The following is a 19,982-nucleotide window of genomic DNA, read 5'->3' as shown; positions in this document are numbered from 1 at the left end:
TCTGCCCCCAAGCTGGGACATGCTCTTCTGGGCTGGTCCTCTCTTTCCTACCTCCATATAAGCCTCCCCATGGGAATGCCAGGACCAACAGCAGAAAAGGCCAAAGGTTGTTCAAGAAGGAAGGCAGAGGCCAGGGGTGGTTTCACACACCTTTCATCCAAGCACTTGGAAGGCAGAGGCAGACAGATCTCTGTGAGTTTGAGGCCAGCTTGGTCTACATATCTAGTTCCGGGTCAGCCAGGGCTACATAGGAAACCCTGTCTCAAACATAATAACCTACACTCTGCATGCTAACTGGTGAATACTGTCCAGGCTGCAAGAGCATATCTTCTCAGGGTGCAGCTAAGCTCGTGTTCAGGGACAGTCATACCCACGCTGCTAGGAAACAAAACAACCAGAGTTGGGGTAAACACTGTTCTGAGTTCATGAGCAAATACTGCACTTGGGAAGAGAAGCACACTTCTCCCAGGCAGGAGCGGGGGTAGAGGTCATAAAACGTGGGTAAATATTGGTGATTTCCAGACATAAATACTGCCTTTTGTTTGTGGGCGTACATATGGTACCTGGAACAGAATGTTACATGCACAGGACGGGAGTAAGTGCGTTGGATGTGGTAAGTCAGGCCTCATGTGGAGTTAGGGCTGAGGGAGGGCGGGGGATGTTCTTATCTCCTGTGTGGACAACACAGTGACAGTCCTTCCTTAGCTAAGGAATTCAAAGCAGTCCTTACTTAGTGAGACCTGGTCGCTCATGCCTGTAACCCCAGCACCCTGAGGCTGAGGCAGGAGTTTGAGGCTAGCCTGAGCAACATCATAAGTTAGACTACAGTGTGAGACTTAGTCTTGAAAACAAAGCAGTAACAGCTAAAGCAGCCCTGAATTTGAGTCATTAGTAGTGGAAATGTCCCGTGGAAAGCAGGCATGTCTGTCGCATGGCCTGAGGCCCAAGTGACCTGTGGGGTTATCCACGGTTTCCCTCAAGATACACTTCCTATAAGGCTTCTAGGCCAGCCCTGCCCAAGCTAGGTTCCTGGATTTGGGGAGGAGGGGGCAGCCCAAGTAAGCCTACAGAGAAGCCCACCACCACTAAGACTGTTCTACTCTCCGGCTCCTGCCCGTCAGGTCCCAGATCCTTTTTTTCTCTCTTGCTCATGGAAGCTTAGGAACTATCCAGCAGAAGGACCAGGTGCACCTGTGCAGGCTGGAGGTGGAGATGGACCCAGTCAGGGGCTAGAGTCTTCCTCCTTTGGGGCCTAATATCCCATGTGGTCATACCTGTAGAGTACAGACCAGAACAGAAAGGAATACCAGTTACTCACTTAAACTACAGTGCTGTGTCCCACAAGGCACAACCCAGCCCAGGTTGAGTAGGGATGGAGATGGGACTTGTCAGCCAAGGATAGTTTGAAAGTGTTTGTCTGGAGAAGGGTCTCAGCCATCTTAGGACAGATATGTGCATGCAGTCCCTGTGTGTGCCCACATGGGAGAGGTATTGTTGTGGAATATTATTTTGACTATGTAAGGATGTGTTGCATTTGTTTCACTTTGCCTGCCCAAGGCACTTGATTGGTCTAATAAAAAGCTCAACAGCCAATAGCTAGGCAGAAGAAAGGATAGGCGGGACTGATGGGCAGAGAAAATAAGTAAGAGGAGAAATCTAGACAAGAGAGAGAAGGAGGAGAGAACAAGGGAGAAAGAGAGGGACATGCCTAGGGCAGGAAGCCAGGCAGCAGACAGACAGACATGAAGAGCAGTAGAAGTAAGGTACACAGAAGGAAAGAAAGGTAAAAAGCCCCGAGGCAAAGTGTAGATGAAGAGAAATAGGTTACGTTTTAAGAGCTGGCAAGAAACGAGCCTAAGCTAAGGCCGAGCATTCATAAGTAGTAAGTCTCCATGTCATGATTTGGGAGCTGGTTGGTGGCCCAAGAGAAAGTCTGCTATAAGGTTTGTGTTCCCTCATGCCCAACCCTATCAGGTCAGGGGTCAAGGTCAGGACTCCTCCCTGCCTCAGTGGTTTCATGACCAGGCCCAGGATGATGCAGACTCCATTTTACCTTATTCGTCTCTGCCTCCTCGGGGCTGGCTGGTGAGGATAGGGCACACAGATCCATGCAGGGTGGTCTCTGTGCTTAACAGAAGAGCTGCTGGGGCCTGGTAAATGGCTCAGTGGGTAAAGGACCGTAGTGCCAAGCCTGATGTAAGTTCAGTCCTCGAGACCCACATGATAAGAAAGAACCAACTCCTGCAAGTTGTCCTCTGACCTCCACACATGCACACACACACAAATACACATGCACACACACACACACAAATACACATGGACACACACACACAAATACACATGCACACACACACACAAATACACATGGACACACACATGTAATAAAAATGGTACAAAACAAGCAACCAGGGCTGGAGAGATGGCTCAGAGGTTAAGAGCACTGGCTGCTCTTCAAAAGGTCCTGAGTTCAATTCCCAGCAACCACATGGTGGCTCACAACCATCTAAAATGAGATCTGGTGCCCTCTTCTGACATGCAGGCAGAACACTGTATGCATAATAAATAATTTAAAAAAAAACAAACAAAAAACAAAAAACAAAAAACAAAAAAAAAAAAAAAAAAAAAAACAAGCAACCAACAGAACAGTTGTTGCCACCTCTAAAGTGGTTAATCTTGCCGGGCGGCAGTGGCACACACCTTTAATCCCAGCACTCAGGAGACAGAGCGGATCTCTGTGAGTTCGAGGCCAGCCCTGTCTACAGCTCGAGATCCAGAACAGGCACCAAAACTACACAGAGAAACCCTGTCTTGAAAGACAAAAAAAAAAAAAGTGGCTAATCTAGGTTGACTTGAACTGGAAAATAGGATCCTAAAGGGGTCCTTGAGCCCCCACACCCACCCCATTCCAGTCTCCTTACAAGGCACTGGGGCTAGGAGCTGAGACACTGACTAGTCCTTGGACTTGGGGAAGGAAAGGAAAGCCTTTGTCTCCCTGTTCCTCAGCAGGACCCAGCCTCCCGGAGCAGCAGGCAGCATTAGCTCCCAGGGGCTGCTGCTTCCGTCTTTTCTAAACCTCAGTGACTTGCTCCTCTGACCGATGCAGGTTTACACAGCCTACCTGGGCAGCCCAGGCTCAGCAGCCTGCCAGGTGCTCCTGTGTCTCCTCAGAATCCTCAATCGAGGGAACTCTGGGCACAAACCCGGGAATCTGGACTGGAACAAGCTCACTTAAAGCTGGCCTGGTGAGCAGTCTGAAGGTCAGTACCCCAAGCCCCCACCTCCTTTGCTGTCTTGCTCATGAGCCTCCCACACCCCACTTCCTCCATCCCCAGAGCCGGGTATCCAAGGCCACAGGCAGACCATAGAAGCCCTGAAGCTCAGCTTTACCCACGAGTTAATGGAAAAGCCGCAGCCTCCAGGAGCCACCATGCTCCCAGGTGGGTCTAGGAAGCATCTTACCGTGTCATTGGGTGACCCAAGGGACTCACCCTGTTGGTAGACTGTCAGGCCATGGGGCCAGCGGGCCTAAGTGTCCAGTCCTTAGCACAAGGCCTATGTGTGTGAAAGGTCACAGTTGCAGTGATGAATGTACAGTCAGGACCAGGACTGGGCCTGCACCAGGACTTCCTCAAGTCATATGTGGCTCTAGCTGCCAGGTTTGTCCTGAAATCTCTGAGAGATTATCCTGAAATCTTCAGAGATAACAAAAGAGGACCCTTTCGGCCTCTCTCTGGATTATCACTGAATCAGTCTGGTGACTCTGAAGACCAAGTTTGTGGGTAAGATGTCTGCCTTCTATGGAGTTATCCTCTAGGTGTGTGGCAGTCATTGTCATCATCCAGGTATGCATCAGCCCTCCAGGTGTGTGTCACCTCTTCAGTATACTGCAAAGCTCTCTTCTAGGCATCCAGGGCCTGGTCCCTGCCATGAACTACTTTCTCAAGACCGGAGAGCAGAGATAATGCCTCCCAAGGCTGTGCCTTTCTGAAGTCAGGAGCCAGGCCAGATAGTTTCTAAGTTCTGGGTTCTGCCTAGCTTAGGAGCCCAGCATCCCACTTCAGTTTCCCAGGCTGGAGATGATATGAGATGAGGGTGGGTGGGTGTGAGCTAGGGGATTACTTCTCAACATTCTCTTGTGACCCCACTGCCAGGAAGAAAATATTCAGCTTGGCCTTCTGGTCCCCTGGAAAGACAGGGGTGAATAATTCTGGGCCCTCTAGTCCCCACCCCCAACTGCTCTAGCCCAAGCCCGCCTCCTCTGCCCACCCCCTCCCCTCCGGCCATATCCCAAATCCCCAATCCCAGCAGCAGACCTCGGTGTTTGCCTGTTGCCATGGTGATGGGATGCACCTTTCTGTTACTATGGCAACCAGCCAGGGGTTTTTAAAATTCAGTTGAGGTAATTTCCACCCCTCAATCCTCATCCTCAGACACCTTGTTTCTTCTCTTTTCTTCTCTGACTGTTAGAATGTTGCAGGGGGTGCCCACAGCCACGAGCCAGGGGTAGAAGGATGAAGGACTGAAGACTGGTCCATTGCTTTCCTGAGGGATCCTGGAGAAAGGTGACTGTCTCTCTACTCCTCCCCAGGACCAGGCCAGGGTAAGATTAGTTTCACATGGCTGGACAGGCAGAGGCCAGCATACCTGCAGCCTGGGTAAGGGTGCAGACCATGTGGACATGTGGTTATAGAAGGACACAGGAGCATGCAGAGTCCACAGGGACCCTTGACAGGCTTCCTACTTCCCCAGGGCTCTTCCTAGGATCTCAAGATACCAGGGCTCAGACCCTGGGCCAAGGGGCAGATGTTGTTTGTGCTGTCCTGATGCTAAGGAGCTTAGCACAGCAGAACCCTAGGCTGACCGGATTTGGGCAAAGGGCATCTGAGGAGGGAGGACCAAAGGGAGGGGGCCGAAGAGATTGTCCAGCAACTTCCTGTCTCCCCTCTGTCCCTGGGCACCCGATTCATTAAGTGTACTCATTGCGAATTCATAAGGGTCAATATACCCTCCCTCTTTCTCAGCTGAAGAAGAGACTGATAGCCCAGGACAGACAGACAGATATGCTTGACTCCATCCAAGCAGAGTGGTCTAGGTCTGGGAGACAGTGGGATCACAAGCAGCACACACTCCACACACTCGCTGAGACTGCCTCATCTGCACGTCACTGTCACACCTTGGCCTGTTTCGGAGCAGGCAGACAGAAGAGGTTTTGAGAAGGGCAAGTTCCTGATGGTCTTGCAGCAGGCCTGTGTCGCCCCTGCCCCCAGCTCTGCTCTGTGCCTGTCCCCATCCCTTCCATCACTTGGGCTGGGGGGCCTTTCTCCCGATTGCTTATGGATTATCACTGTAACTCCAGCCCCAGGCCTGCTTCCCCAAAGCCAGGGACTGCGATGCCATCAGATGGGTGTCAGAGACAAGGGGAAGCCACTTCCAGCGTCCCTGTCCCTTGAGCACTGCAGTCCTTCTGAGCGTCCAGAGGGGTGCACCAACTTTGGGATGCTACAGGTAAATTGAGCATCCTGTCCATCATTCTCCTCCTTTCCCTAGCAGAGAAGCCCTGGAGGCCAGAGTGTTTAGGGGTAAGCATTGCCTCCCTGGGCTCCAGTAAGTAGTAGCTCCAGTCACAGATTCTGTTCTACCTGGGGAAGGGAGTTCCTCCTGTCCTTTCCACCAACCCCACAAGGCCCATATAAGATCCACAAGAGCCTGAACACCTGGGTCTGTTGTCCTCCATGGGCAGAACAATAAAGTCTGTGTTTGACACTTTTTGTGAGTTATTATCCCCACCAGCCTTGTAGGCCCCACTGGCCCAGACACAGCCACACAGTTTTCAATGGCAGGCGTCATTAATTCTTCTGTCCTCCTACCAGCTGGTGTGATGCGTGGAGGAGGAGGGGTTAAGCTAGGACCTCAGACAAAGAGGTGGAGGGGCAAAGGGAAGGATCGGGGAGGATGAGCTTGGAGGGAGGAGTGCTACCTGCCTTTCCCAGACTCCTAGACTGAGAAGCCCCAGGCTAGGCTGGGGAGGAGGAACCCAGGTCGGGAAGATGTCCCTATGCCTGTTCCTTAGGTATCACTCAGCTGGTAGACTCCTGAGAATGTCCAGAAGCCCGTGTCCCAGGCACTCACCTTTCTCTAATCAGTGGCAGTCTCCCAGAGTGGTACGAGCCAGGAGCAGCTTAGATGCTCTCTCGCTCTCCTCAACAACTCCGGGTTCCTAGATTCACCAAAGAGCTCCTTGAAATCAGGAAGCCGATTTTAAGCCACACTGCAGTTCTGTTGAGGCCTCCACACTTGAGACTCCATGACTGAAGTCCCGAGGACACGCTGCAGAGGTTTGGCAGTGTGACTAACTCAAGCATACCATCGGGTTTAAAAAGACCTCTGGCCTTGGAAAGCTTATGCGGCACCCCGATTCCGAGTTAAATGAGGGCAGCGCTTGAGAGGCTGTCAGGGCCTGTCGAGGCCGCTCTGGGGTCCTCTGCTGGGGCAGGACAAGACTCAGCCGGATGGCGGATGGCGGTGTGAGGAACTCATTCAGCACTGGGCACTGCCTAGACTCCTGGCACATTCCCTCCTCTAGCGGCAGAGCCAGCACCTTGCCCCTCCCCCACGTGTGCATGTGCGGGAGATTTCCTTAGACTCTGAAAGGCAAAGTCAAGAAACTGATTGCTCTGCCTCAGAAGAGAGAGGTCCCTGGGGCTCCAGGATCTGATATCAGGGCCCAGAAACCCCCCTCCCATCTCTGCTTGTGCGTGTGTGTGCGTGTGTGTGTGCATGCGTGTGTGCGTGCATGTGTGTGTGCGTGCGTGTGTGTGCGTGCGTGTGTGCGCGCGCATATGTGTGCGTGTGCGCGCGCGTGTGTGCGTGTGCGCGCGTGTGTGTGTGCGCGCGCGCGTGTGTGCGTGCGCGTGCGTGCGTGCGCGTGCGTGCGTGCGTGCGTGCGTGCGTGTGTGTGTGTGTGTGTGTGTGTGTCTGTGTGTCTGTGTGTCTGTGTGTGTGTGTGTGCGCGCGTGCTTGTGTTGGGAAAAAAATTAAGAGAAAAGTTGAGAATATGCCAACAAGTAGCTGTAGCCTAAGGGACGTACCAGCTCAAGCCCAGAACATGTGTCCATGTTCCAATCTGTGAGACCACCAAGATTCAGTGGCAGGTGAGCAGGTGCCTTAGCTGAATCCTACAGCATCATGTACAACCGGCCTCAACGGCCCACCTCATCTCCTGGCCCTCCTCTCTCTGACCTTCTCCAGGTCTTCTGGGAAGATTCTGGGCTTCCTGAAGGTAGAAACCACATGTCTACAGCCCTCCCCACCACCTGCCCCTGTTACCCACCACCTGCCCCTGTTACCCACCACCTGCCCCTGTTGCCCACCACCTGCCCCTGTTACCCACCACCTGCCCCTGTTACCCACCACCTGCCCCTGTTACCCACCACCTGCCCCTGTTACCCACCACCTGCCCCTGTTACCCACCACCTGCCCTTTCTTTCTTTCTTTTTTTTTCTTTTGTTTTTTGTTGTTGTTGTTGTTTTCGAGACAGGGTTTCTCTGTGTAGCCCTGGCTGTCCTGGATCTCACTCTGTAGACCAGGCTGGCCTCAAACTCACAGATCTGCCTGCCTCTGCCTCCCGAGTGCTGGGATTAAAGGCGTGCACCACCATCGCCCAGCCTACCTGCCCTTTCTAAGGTCTGGGAAAGAGAAGGACACAGAGACTGTATACATGCAAAGCAGGGAAGAAACTCACTAATTAGGCTGGGCAGTGGTGGCGCATGCCTTTAATCTCAGCACTCGGGAGGCAGAGGCAGGTGGATCTCTGTGAGTTCGAGGCCAGCCTGTTCTACAAAGCGAGTCCCAAGACAGCCAGGGCTACACAGAGAAATCCTGTCTGGAAAAATAAAATAAAAATTACTTAATTTACTAGTTAAACCTTTGAAAGACCTTGTATCTTAGGATCTGTTGTTTGGATGGCAGAACTGTTAGTGCCCCCAAGGGCGACGCTGACCAGTCTGAGCCCACTCACTGTACTCTTCCCTCTTTAGCCCTGGACCAAGGTGACCAAGGCAGGTGTGGTCTCCATCCTATCAGAGGTCAAAGGAGAAGGACAGAGGACAGATGAAGCCATTTGCCCTGTGATAGGGACCACAGGAGATGTGAACTACTGAGGAGGATGGATGAGGGAGACTCCCTTGAAGAGAAGCCAGGACTAGGGATCTCCAACATAAAACCTCTCTCATGACTTGAGGTCAGTGGTGAGAGGGGTCAGAGGTGCTGGGGACAGGGACACCTCTTTGTTCATAATTGATAGCCTGGGGATGTTATGCCAGAACAAGGCAGGGCAGGGCTTGGGTCATTTCCCATCCATGACCTTAAGGACAAGACAGCTCAGATCTTTCAGCAGCTGTTCCAGTGATCCACCTGGAGATTGAAATCAACCAGGAAGTCATTAGGAAGCATCCAAGCCAGCAACATTCTTAGAGCTGCAGGAGGGGTCCCTTCCAAGCCCAGTCCTATCAGGACTCAGCTGTGCCCTTTCCCAGGGTCTGCCGGGTAAACTCAGATGCATGAGGCAGGTATATACCTGCTTTACAGCCTATCAGGCCCTCCCAGGATGTAAGGGTCAGTTCTCCCACATCTGGACAGGTGAAGTCCATTTTTCAGCAGCCGCCAGGATGGAGCCAGCCTCCTTTCTGGGAAAGTGACTGCCCAGCTCAGGTTGCCTGAAATGGGCACCAGCATGTGAACAGACAAAGCCTGGGTGGTGGGTGGGGCTGGGGCCCTCAACAGTGTGTGTTGTCAAGGTGGCAGCAGTGGGACACAGCCCTCCAGCCCTGCTCTGGAGCTCACAGAATTCCCACAGCTGTTCATGAACCTCTAGCCCACGGCCTGTGCCTAACCATTGTCTGTCTGTCTGTCTTGCTTTCTTTTTTTAATTGTTTGTTTGTTTGTCTGTTTTGAGACAGGGTTTCTCTGTGTAGTTCTGGCTGTCCTAGAACTCACTCCATAGACCAGGCTAGCCTCCAACTCGGAGATCTGCCTGCCTCTGCCTCCTGAGTGCTGGGATTAAAGGTGTGCCAACATCACCCCCGAGCTTCAACTGGTCATTTCTTGAAATCTCATTGAAGGAGCCAAGCTGTCCTTCCCAATGTCCCAGAGCCTATCACTGCCCAAATGCCAAAGATAGGTTGGCATAGATAGCACTAGCTAGGCATTGTAGTCTCTGGTCATAACTCCAAGGTGACATGTGACTAGTCTTAACAGACCAGACTCTTTCCTGTGTCTTCAAAACTATGGCTTGCCTTAGACCTGGGACTAGACCCAGGGGTGCCATAGAGGCCCAGCTGACCTTTCCCACTCCCCAGAAAGGAAGGAACTGGTCTGACATGTTGCCTACTCTCCTCATTTGTAGAATTAGCCTTGGGGGAACCCTATGACCCAAAGAGGGGGGCAGCTGGTCTGGCCTCAGACCACTCATCTGGGAAAAGGGATGACTGTCCTCGTTGATGAGATATGACGCTGGTCGGAACTGTAGGGTCTGAGCCTCTGGAGGGAGGGGTTAGCCTTAGCACATCTTTCCCCTTGGTCCCTTCAGAGAGCTAGCTCTCTGTGTCTTCTGTATTCGGAGCAGACTTGGCGCTTGTATCTTGCATTAGCTAGCATCCCACGTAACAATAAGTACAGGCCTGAGCCACCAGCCCTGGCCTTTTGTGTCCTGACACTTTTATACAAGTTTGGCTGTGGCTATGGGGTCCTGCAGGCTTTCAGGACTGTGTAAAGGGTTCCAGAGGACCCAAGGTCACACCGGATACTCCGACTGTGTCCTTGCTGTGAGACCTTGGACCACTGGCAAGAGTGAGATGTGCCAGCTCCTCCCACTGGGTACTCCAAAAGGCCGTGACTACACCCGAGAAAGTTCACTTCCCATTTCCTGTTGATTGGGTCCCCTCTAGACAGGCATCCTCTCTCACCTCCCAATCGCCATTTCCTCCTGCCCCTTACCCCACCCCCACCTAATCAGAACCTGCCCCTGCCCCCACTGAGTGGCTTCCTCTCACGGCTTCTCCATCCTACTACAGTGAGAAGGGGACATAATTCTCTGACCCTGCCTTACTTCAGGCCTGTCGTCCTCTTCCCTCTGTCCTTCAGGAAGCCCCCACCTTGCTAGGTCCTCTTTCCCTAGCTGAGGTTCAGGAACCTGACCCCCACCCCCAACAAACTTGGCTCTTTTCGGCTCCCCTCCCTTGCGGGCAGAGGCAGGGCGTTCAAGTCCATTTAATCTTGGCAGAATGCAATTTCCTGCTTCAGGGAGCTGGCGGGTTTAGGAGGCTTAATGAGGGGGGAGGGGGGAGACAGGGAAGAAGAGAGGCTGAGACGGGGCTGAGAGATGGAGACGGAGAGTCCATGAGAAGGGTGGTCCAGGAAGCCTAGGGGGTGTGTCTGGGATTGCCCTGGAGCGGGGGATCTTTGAGATCACACAAAGGTCAGCTCCTGGGCTTCAGGCTCCCACTGGGAGGTCAGGGACCCCACCTGCAATGCTGTCCATCCCCAGCTATGAGGGTCAAAACAGGGAGGACTCTGTCAACAAAATGTGGAGGGTCAGGGACAGGGACACGGCATACATCGTCAAGGGAGCAGTGGGGCCTGGCTTAACTGTAGAGGGGGGGGGGGATTTAGCGAAAAATGTGCAGCTACAGTGGAGGACTCTTGGTGGAATATACGTGTTGGGTGGGTCCCGGGAGAGTGTGCAGCTGGCAGGTCCCAGACCCCCAGGGGGTGGAGTAGCTGCCAGGTTGGAATTTCAGCCCAGAAAGGGATGCTTATCTGTATGCTGCCACCAAAGAGGCAGGGAAGATAAGGGACAAAGGGGCCTCTGAGGTGCCGGAAGCCTCACACCTGGTGGGGGTGGGGTAGCCTAGAGCCTGCTTGACACCTGGAACACAGACAGCCCCTCCAGGGAGACTGAGGCTGACTGTCCTCCTGTGCTCCCTGCCCCGAATCTGTACTTAGCCCCTGTCATCCCTAGCTCCACCCCAGGTGGTCTCCCCAACCTGACTCCTCAGAAGCACTTAAAGGAGCCAGGGCTGCCAAGGAGGAGGTCCCCAGGAAGGAGCTAACCTGAGGGTCCCCCAGCCCAGGATAGGCTAATGAGGGGCAGAATGGGGGGTTCCAAGACAAGGAAAAGCAGCGTGGGAGCAGGGACATGCATGTGGGAAGGTCTCTCTGAGCTGCTGGGGAGCGGACAGAGCAGAGCTCAGAGAGGCAGGACCAAGGCTGCCAGAAACACCAGACATCCAGCCTGCAGCCAGAGCCCCACTCTTCCTGCTGTGAATGGCATTGCCAGGACCTGAGAGGATGCTGATGTAAGTGGTGAAGTCCTCTGCCCTCTGGCACTTTGGTTAAGACCCTCTCTCTGGGCCTTAAAGTCACCATTTATGATCAAGGGTCATAAACGTTTAACCGGAAAGGAGCCTTTGGAAGCAGGGGACCTGCCTCAGCCCAGGGATCACCCGTGGGTGTGCTTGAACCGCACCCAGGTTTGAGGAGGTCTAGGAAGTAGGCAGAGAAGGTAACAGGGATACTGTGGCCTTGTGCCCTCCCAGAAACCTTGAGGTCCCAAGCTTGTCATCATTTGTGAAAGTAACATGTCCTAAAGAGGTGCCATCCTGGTTCTCTGGAGAGAGCTGCCTGTCAACCAACAGGGGCAGCCAAGGTCCCACAGGCTGGGGGTCTCCATGAGTATCCAGCCCCCTGTGGAGAGCTTTTCTGCTCTGCTTCCCCTCTGACCAGCTCCCCCTCACCTGACTCTGGCTCTGACTTTCACCTCATTCTTCCTATCCCTGATTCTAGGTTGTAAGGTCTCCCTGCTGACCCCCAGAACCTCATCATGCTGACTCCTATAGTTCTGGGTCCATCACGGTTTGGAGGAACTACAGGCTGGACATCAAGGGTTGAGGCCGGCCATGGTCTGTTTAAGGAGGGGTGGTGTGGGTCCCAGGGGTTCCAGGTAGCCTGCTTTTCTAACGTTGTGTTCCCATGACAGCCTGCAAACAGCTTATCTCCCAAGGGAACAGTGAGGCTGCCTTCCCTCAGGAGGCTCCAGTGGGTGTGCATGTGGGTATCACATACGCCGCGGCTGCGGGGCCTGAAGGCCTGTCAAGCAGAGGCAGTGACAGGAGATGGGGTCAGATCGGAGCAGCTATGAGCCACCCCAACCTTAGTGTATCCCTGTGTCGGATGGGAAGGCAGACGCCTGCTCCTTCTTTCCTGGGGCTCCAGCAGAGCAATTCCAGTCAGGCCCCTGTGTCCCTGGAACTGGCATTGTGCTCTCCCTGTCAGTAGTGGGGAGGGCCAATAAGTTACAAAACTTGGGGAGAACGCACTCTACATACTAATGGCTGCTCTCAGAAGTCTGTTCACTCACGGAGGTTCATTTGAAGCTCCCACAACCAGGTGAGGAACGGATGTGCTCCCACTTTAAGATGAGAACACCAGGAACCAATGAAACCCCCTGCAGCCTGGTCCTGCCGGCGGCAGCCTTTCTCCACAGCCATGCAGGTACAGACACCCTGGTCCCAACTTGTGCAGGAGGGAAGAACAGTAAGGTCAACAGCTCCAGGGCTGCCTGGCCATCTGTCCCCGATGCCACCTCCACCACGGAAGCTCTAGAATAACCACTGTGCTGGCTGGCCTCTTACCTTCTGGGCTCTGGCTTCTCTAAACACCAGGCTCCCTCTTGTCTGGACTCTTCTCCTGCCCTCAGGGAACTCCAACTACAGTTAGAGCTGATGGTTCTGAGCCTTTAAGGTATTCCCCGTAGGGGGCTCTAGCCCTTAGCCCTTCACCTCACAGCCTGACCTAGCACTTAGAGATGGTTTCATTGAAATAGCGTACCAAACTAGAATGGAGAAGTCAGACTGTGTAGGGCATAGGGGGTAACACACGTGACGTTTGCAGAATGAATAACTGATGTTTGACAGAGAGGCAGGGTGCAGTTCAGGATCCTCTTAGACCAGGGGTTCTCAACCTTCCTAAAGCCGCAACACTTTAATACATTTCCTCATGTTGTGGTGACCCCCAATCATAAAATATTTTCGTTGCTACTTCATGACTGTAATTTTGCTACTGTTATAAACCATAATGTAAACATCTGTGTTTTCCTACGGTCTTAGGTGACCCCTGTGAAAGGGCTGTTAGACCCCCAAAGGGCCATGACCCACAGGTTGAGAACCACTGCCTTAGAGCCAAGACAGAGGCTGTCTGGGCAAGCTAAAGGCAGCTTGTAGGGAGAGTATGTGAACCAGGCCAGGGGACCTCCTAGGAGACAGGGAAAGGTATTGCTCACACCTTGGGCTCCCAGCCCTGCCTAGTCCTTACCTTCCCACCTGGAAGTCCCAGGATAATAAGGGCCCTGGCTGAGTGGGCTACATTGTATCTCTAAGGCCCCAGACCCTGGACAAGATTATAACCCAGGACTGGCCTCTCTGGGGCCAGGTATGCTCAGCCAATTCTTTGGAGAATTCTACCCCAGAGACTAACCCAGTCTATCATGGGAAATGCCATTCATTCCCTGAACTTCTGTGCCAACACGGAGCCCACCCTCAGTCCCATCTAAATGAGATTAAGACCTTGGAGGGGCTGGAGATGTAGCTCAGCTGGTAGAGTGTTGTCTAGCATGTTTGAAGGCCTGGGTTTCAGCACTGGGGAGGCAGAGGCCGAGTGATCAGGAATTCAAGACCAGTCTCAGCTACGTAACAAGTTCATGAAGTCTGGGCTACACAAGACCCAGACTCAGTCTAGCTACCAATCAAAAAAATGTCTTTAGTCTGGGCGTAATGGCACACGCCTTTAATCTCAGCACTTGGAAGGCAGAGGCAGGTGGATCTCTATGAGTTTGAGGCCAACCTGGTCTACATAGTGAGTTCTAGGACAGCCAGGGCTATATAGAGAAACCCTGCCCCCCTAAAACAAAACACAAAACATATTTTTGGATTTATATCATGTATATGAATGTGTGCCATGTGAGTACCTGGGAGTTATAGATGGTTATGAGCTACCATATGGGTGCTGGGAATTGAATCCAGGTCCTCTGCAAGACAAGCAAGTATTCTTAACTACTGAGATATCTCTCCAGCCCCAATTTAAAAAAAAAAAAATTAAAGCTTCATCTTCAGCTGGAATCCCTCATTTCTGGAAACACTGAAAGTTTGGTGGGTGAGCTTGAGCATGGGCAGGTAATGCTGAGGACAGTTCAGTCCCAGGGAGGGAAACTGAGGCATCGGGGATAAACTCTTGAGATTATCTCCAGATCACCAGGTCTCAAGTGACAGACTACTGTCATGATAATTGTCCCGAGACTTGTGGAAGCTAGCAGAGAAGCTTTGTGGTTCCTTGGTTCTAGCCACAGGGCTGTCCCGTGCATTTCCTCACTCAGGCAGGAGCTAGGTGCCTGGGGAGAGGGAGGTTGAGGCAGGTACTGGAGGACTGAGCCAATGCGGATTAGAAGACAGCAAAGAAAAAAACATTGCTCTCTAAGAGAAAGCTGGGTGTGGCGCTGCCTAATCCTAGCACCCCGAAGGAAGGTTGGTGCAGGATGGTCTTGAGTTCTCGCTCGCCTGATCTATATACATCGAAACCCTGTAGCAGGGGCTGCAGAGATGGCTCAGTGGTCAAGAGCACTTGCTGACCTCTCCCAGCACCCACACCAAGCAGCTCACAACCACCTGTGACTCCAGCTCCCGGAGAGGCTCAACACCCTCTTCTTCTGCCTTCCGAGGACACTCATGCATGTGTGCATACATATACATGAATACTGAATACACACACACATATATAAATAAATAAATAAAATTTTGAAAAAAGAAAGACCTCATATCAACTCCCTTCCTTAAGAAAGAAGACAACGTGAGTTTGGGAAACGGCTCAGTGGTCAAAGTGCTTACTGAACAAGCGAAAGAACCCGAGTTCAGATCCCCAGACCCCGTGAAAATGCTGGGGAAGTGTGGTGGCTCACCTGTAGTTTTAGAATCTCCAAAAACTAGCTATATCTGCAAGCTCTGGGTTTAACTGAGAGACCCTGCTTCAAAGAATAAAGTATAAGAGTGATAGAGGAGCCAGGTGGTGGTGGCGCTTGCCTTTAATCCCAACACTTGGGAAGCAGAGGTAGGTGGATCTCTGTGAGTTCGAGGTCAGCCTGGTCTACAGAGTGAGTTCCAGGACAGCCAGGGCTACGCAGAGAAACCCTGTCAGTCAAAAAAACAAACACACAAAAAAAAAGAGTGATAGAGGAAGATTTCCTAAAAAAAAAAAAGAGTGATAGAGGAAGATTTCCTAAAAAAAAAGAGTGATAGAGGAAGATTTCCTTGTCATCAGGCTTCAGCCACCTCACACACATACACACATGTTTGCCTACACATGTGTGTTCCTTTTAAAATATTATTCTATGCATATGAGTGCTTTACCCACATGTATGTGCATTATACGCATACATGATTGCTGTGGAATATTTTGATTGCTGGCTAGATGTGCTTCTTGAGGCCCTGAGAGCCTCCTTGCAGTAGCTATGACCAGGTGGTAGACTACAGGGGTGGCACACAGTAGGCACACGGTAGGCACACAGTAGGCGGGTTGCAGATGCATGAATTTCTACTGGCTGGCAGGAACAAGGTCCGCAAGTTATTCTGAGGGTTCTCAAGCCAGGAGGGCTGAGTGTGAGATCTGTTCTGCTGTCTCAAATAAACCATGCCCCTCCCTATACTACCCCTCCCCCGGTTCTTATCCCTCCATCTAGGTTGGTCCCTGCTCTGACAGCAAGCTAGAGCTCTGTGCAAACTTGTCCTCAGATTAAGGTTTAAATCAGTCTTGCGGGAGAGGAGGGGAGGGAGACTTGCTGTGCTGGCTGTGTGTCTAAGGGTAGGAGAGACAGGGAGGTAGCCTGGATCTCCAGTCCAAAATCCAGGTCATACCCAGTGGGTTGGAATTCAAAAGAAAGCTGAGGAGTCCTGGTGACCTCTGAAGAGGTCTAGCAACATCCCAGTGCTGCAGTGGAATTTGGGAGCTCTCCCCTGGATATCCACAACTTTCTTTCTGGGTTCCTATTAGCCAGGGGAATACTTTAAAATCTGAATCAAGGCTAGGGGGATAGCTCAGTTGACAGACTACTTGCCTACCATATATGGAGCCCTGGATTTGATCCAGTACCACATAAAATCAGACCTGGTAGAGTAGCACATACCTGTAATCCCAGCATTTGGGAGGTGAAGGTGGGAAGGTCAGAAGTTCAAGGTCATCCTCATCTGCATAGAGAGTTGGAGGCCAACCTGTGATGCTGTATCAAATAAATACATTTAATTAAACTGAAATCAAAACATGTCATACCCTATCACCCTCAAGGCAGTACTAATCATTTCAGAGGTTGCACCCCAATATTCAAGGGGGTCCTTGAACATGGCAGTCCTAGTTCCTTTCAGAGGTTGCACCCCAACATTCAAGGGGTCCTGGTCTGGAATCCACAGACAAAATCAGGTAGGCTCTTACCCCTCAAGGTCTCTGTTCAATGGATATGTGATGATATATAGCCAAAGTGAGTGCAAGGAGATCTCTAGTAACACAGTGGAGGCCCCTCCCCATCCTTGGATGAAGAGTTGAGACCACATACAGCAATGGTCCTACTATGCCCAATTGTGCTTGAAAATCAAGCCCTACTAAGACAGAAAGGTATCCACTTGGCTTGGCAAGTACCCAGAGCATGAAGAGCTGCTTCTTGGACAGATGGACTGAGCCCAGGGTTGAGTTGGCTTCTTGCACTCATGCCTGGCATCGGCCCTGCTGCCTTGCCATCCTCTGAAGCACTAAAGCCACACTCTGTGAAGGGGAGATGTTTCTAGAAGGAGCATTCCTGGTTGGCCCATCCCAGTGTTGCTATGCCTCAGAGGCCTTGCTGGTGAAAACTCTCAGATTCCTGGATCAAGGAGGCTAGGGATTTAATTGGGATGCTCTGGCCTCAGCTCTCTGGAGGGAGGGACGGGACAGTGACCTTAAATTGCAACCCCTCTTCTAGGATGACCTGTAGCCAGGCCTGGGGAGGAAGGCCTGATGGCAGGGTGCCCAGTGTCTGTGCACCAGCCCTTCCCCCTCCTATGGGGGGACTGCCTTCATCTGGGCCTCACTCCCCTGCTGGGAGAGAGGGACTGGGGGGGGGCACACCACCACCACCACTGTCACGGAAGGGACATTCCCCAGTCATTTGGAACTAAGTAAGTCCAGATCCCCGCTTGCAAGCCTGGCTGCAGAACCCTCTTTGGGGCCCCCTCCCCCAGGACGGGGCCACACAGACACATGGAGGGAGTGTGCACAGCAGATGCAGTCCTGGGAGGGAGCCAGAAACCTCACAAGACCAGAGCTGCCATGGTCCGCTTTGTCAGTGAGCTGCCGGGATCTCTCCAGTCTCTCCCAGCCTGGAGGTCCACCTCTGCCCAAGGGACTGTGTCTGCCCCTAGAGAGCTCACAGTCCAAGCTTCTCTGCCTTTTAAGTTAGAGCAGAATCCACCTTGAGTCCTTGCTACTGCAGCTGCTGCTTTCAACAGTGTCTCTCAGGAGGCCAGTTCTTAAGAGAGAAGTGTCAAACAAGCATCCCTCCGTCCTTGTCCCCATCCCATCCAGGGCAAGCAGAGGCCCCACATCAGGGGAAAAGGTCAGAATATGCAGCACCCTCAACCCCTTCCTGGGTCTTTCACTCACTATCTGGAGAAGCAACACACAAAACAGACAGCCTGCCCTCTGGGGCAGACTAGCCATTGAATATGGAAATAGGTCTCTTATGTGGTATGCTGGGAGGAGGAAGGAGAGAGGATAAGGGGGATGAAGGCTGCTGGGAGCATCAGAGGTCAGAATGGACCCAGAAAGGAGGCAGCAGCCCAGCCCAAGCATGGAGTCAGTGTGAGAACTCGAAGTGCAGGTGTCTGTGGGAAGAACTCGCAGGGATCCTCAGCACAGAGACCCTGAGGCTGCAGTGGCCCAGGTGTGCAAGGAAAGGCTGTAGCCAGCAGGGCAAGAATCAGAGAGGTGGGGACGGGAGGCAACCCGTCCAAAGACAGTCCCACCGCCTCCTCCTCTTTTTTCCCTTTTATTCTTGTTTATATTACATTTTTGTTTAGTATGGGTGGAAGTCGGAGGACAACTGGAGGGAGCCAGTTCTCTGCTTCCATCATGTGCGACTTGGGGATCAAACTTAGAATTCGGGTTCCCTTTACCCTGCCTCCCCTTCCTTCCTTCCTTCCTTGCTTCTTTTTCTTTTTTGAGAGAGGGTCTCACTAAGTGGCCCAGGTTGGCTTTGAACTCACTATCTTTCTCCCTCAGCCTCCAGAGTGCTAAGATTACAGGTGTGTGTGCTATTATACCCAACTTGGATTTGACTTTCAACGAAGTAGGAGCAAGCCGTGGAGAGCTTTGGGTAAGCACGGAAATATGACCTTGCATCCATTTTAACAGAATCACTCCGAATCCTGCCTAAGTTGTGGGAGGAAAGATTGCGGGTCGGGAGAACGAGGAGGCGGCTTTCATAATGTCAGATAAGAGGCAAAGTTGGCCTTGGAGGTGGCAAGGTGGCTACTAAGCAAGCTGGTGGTAACCTGTGGTCACCTGGCATTGTGCACACTGTAAAGGTGAAGCTGGACAGATTTACTAATGTAAGAATCCAGACTAACTTAGGTTCTGGGGCCTGAACTGCTGGGAGGAAGAACTGCCCACAGAGCCAGGCAAAGATTACTGGTATGGTAGGTGTCCTCAGCCAGGTCCATTGCCTGGCTGCCTAATCATCATTGACCAGGTTCTCAGAGGACAGGTCTATGCCAAGGAAGCAGAAGAACCCCAAGTTCTCACCCCAATTCTTTCTAGGGGTGTGGCTCTGCAGAGCTAGATAAGGATGGAGGTCTAGGCCTGATTCTTGGCTCCCGGTGCAGGCTAGTCAGGCCTGATGGGTTGCAGGAGGGCTCTATGTCCTCTGTCTAAACAGGATGTGCTCAGGATGGCCCTCAGTCATGGGTCACATCAACAGTGAGCTTAGGTCCTCTCAGCTCCACCTTCCTCTCTCTCTCTCTCTCTCTCTCTCTCTCTCTCTCTCTCTCTCTCTCATGCACATACAGAATGAAAGGATAACAAACAAGGATCTTCATCCCTTATGTCTGTCTCTATTGTTCACACTGAACTCACTCGGGCAGCAGTTGCTGATAGAGTTCAGGATCTCCTAGTGACTGGATGGGTGTGAGACCTTCAGGACCCCGGGGAGGGGAGCTCTGATTCATCCATCATCAGGACTGGCTTCCTGGGTGATAAGCCCAGGGGCCTGAAGGATCTAGAAAGAAACTGGAAAGGCATTCTAGATACAAGGGATCCACATGTAGGAAGGCTCCAAAATGAGAGTTCAGAGGTTCTAGACGAGACCAGGGATGCCTGAGGGGGGTAGGAGAGCTGAGTCCCTTGGACAGCAAGGGGCAGTGTCTATGGGTGAAAGAGACCAAAGGCTCAGTCCTGGAGGAAGTGCAGGATTTCGGCTGGCATAGATGCCTGGGAAGAACATTCCTAGTGAGGGAACAGCAGCAGAAAGGCTGGTAAGCAGCCAGGGAGGTGGGTCATTCTAGCGTTTGATCGGCTCGTAGCCAGCCTCTGGGGCAGGCTGGGCAGGAGGTTGAACCAAACCTCATCCTGGCCCTGGGCCAGGGGTGACTCCTCACTGCCTCCCCCTCACGGTGCTGCCCAACCGGCTGCCCCACACCTCCTCTTAGGCCCCTTCCCAATTCTCCCCCTCTCTGGTTCCAGTTCCGGGGGTGGGGGCTGGGCGAGAGAGCAGGCAGTGGCGCCTGGGGCAGGGGAGATGAGAAAACCAGAAAGTAGGGAAATCTGAGCCAGCAATGCTGGGCGGGCCAGGGCCTGCTCTGCCTGCTAGGCCCGGGAAACAGGTTCCCTGGAGACTGGTGCAGGGGAGGGAGTGTAGA

Source organism: Peromyscus eremicus, chromosome 7 (assembly GCF_949786415.1).
Source record: "Peromyscus eremicus chromosome 7, PerEre_H2_v1, whole genome shotgun sequence".
NCBI classification, from domain to species: domain Eukaryota; kingdom Metazoa; phylum Chordata; class Mammalia; order Rodentia; family Cricetidae; genus Peromyscus; species Peromyscus eremicus.
This window is presented reverse-complemented; position numbering follows the sequence as displayed.